The sequence below is a fragment of the Suricata suricatta genome, chromosome 3 (assembly GCF_006229205.1).
Source record: "Suricata suricatta isolate VVHF042 chromosome 3, meerkat_22Aug2017_6uvM2_HiC, whole genome shotgun sequence".
Taxonomy (NCBI): domain Eukaryota; kingdom Metazoa; phylum Chordata; class Mammalia; order Carnivora; family Herpestidae; genus Suricata; species Suricata suricatta.
In genome coordinates, this window is record NC_043702.1 from 41,932,764 (window position 1) to 41,934,004 (window position 1,241).

General features: G+C 39.4%; 1 long non-coding RNA gene across 1 annotated transcript in view; it reads left to right on the forward strand.

Annotated features, from left to right (window-relative positions):
- The window catches only part of LOC115287609, a 9,988-nt gene extending 9,666 nt beyond the window's left edge, over positions 1 to 322 (forward strand). Inside the window, exon 4 of the long non-coding RNA XR_003906563.1 lies at positions 194 to 322. This is a non-coding gene — a long non-coding RNA (uncharacterized LOC115287609). The remainder of the gene's footprint in view (positions 1 to 193) is intronic.
- The last annotated feature ends 919 nt before the right edge of the window (positions 323 to 1,241 follow it).

The following is a 1,241-nucleotide window of genomic DNA, read 5'->3' on the forward strand; positions in this document are numbered from 1 at the left end:
GCCGGTGGTGTGGAGCCTGCTTGGGGTTCTCTCTGTCTCCCTCTCTTTCTGCCCCTCCCCCACTCACACTGTTTCTGTCTCTCTCAAAATATATAAACTTAAAAAAAAAGATATTTGAAGAAGCATAATCATATATGTGCTTTCTTTGGATCTGTGGTCTTCCATTCACGACTTACGCTCTCTTCCCTTATAGGATGTCCCAGTGGTATGAGCTTCAGCAGCTTGACTCCAAATTCCTGGAGCAGGTGCACCAGCTCTATGATGACAGTTTTCCCATGGAAATCAGACAGTACCTGGCACAGTGGCTAGAAAAGCAAGACTGGTAAGAAAAGCCCACTTGAAGTTTTTCTATGCTTTTAAAATAATTTGTTGATTAAGTGACTTGGAACAACATTGACTAAAAGATGAATCATATTGTGGTCATTGGGACTGTCTGTTGCAGAAAAATGTATTGGTTTAAGAAATGGCCTGTGTCTCTACAAAGCTAAATGCATTAGTCATTAAGTATTTTCATGCAGTTTTGTTCATTTAATTATGATGCATACTTTGAAGTGCTTTGGACAAGTTAGGTAATGGTGACACCAGTTATTTTCCATATTAGGATCCAAGCTATAGGAAGAAGTTAAAAGAAATAATTCTAGCCCAATTACAGTAAAACACTGATTAGAAATAGGAAGAAAGTAATAAAATTAGGGGAATATCTCTAAAAACTGATATATGTTCTATTTTAAAATTTTACTATTAGTTGATTGCAAAAATTTTAAATGTTTTAAAAGTATTCACCATATGAAGTGAAGGCCCCTTTTGTTTTTTCCCTTCCAGAGCTTGGCATTAAGAGTTTCGTGCACAATCTGGAGTTCTAGAATTTTTCAAGCTAATTGTGCATCATAAGTATATTGTATAGGGGTGCCTGGGTGGCTCATTTGGTTAAGTGTCTGACTCGACTTTGCTCGAGTCATGATCTCATGATGTGAGATTGAGCCCCACATCAGACTCCACACTGGGCATGGAGCATGCTTGCGATTCTTTCTTCTCTTGCCCATCTCCCTGCTCATGCTTTATTTCTCTCCCTCAAAAAAAGAAGAAAAATTAGGAGCATCTGAGTGGCTCAGTCAGTTAAGCATCTGACTTCAGCTTAGGGCATGATCTCATAGTTTGTGAGTTCAAGCCCCTCGTGAAGCTCTCTGCTATCATTGTAGAGCCTGCTTCAGATTTTCTGTCTCCTTCTCTCTCTGCCCCCC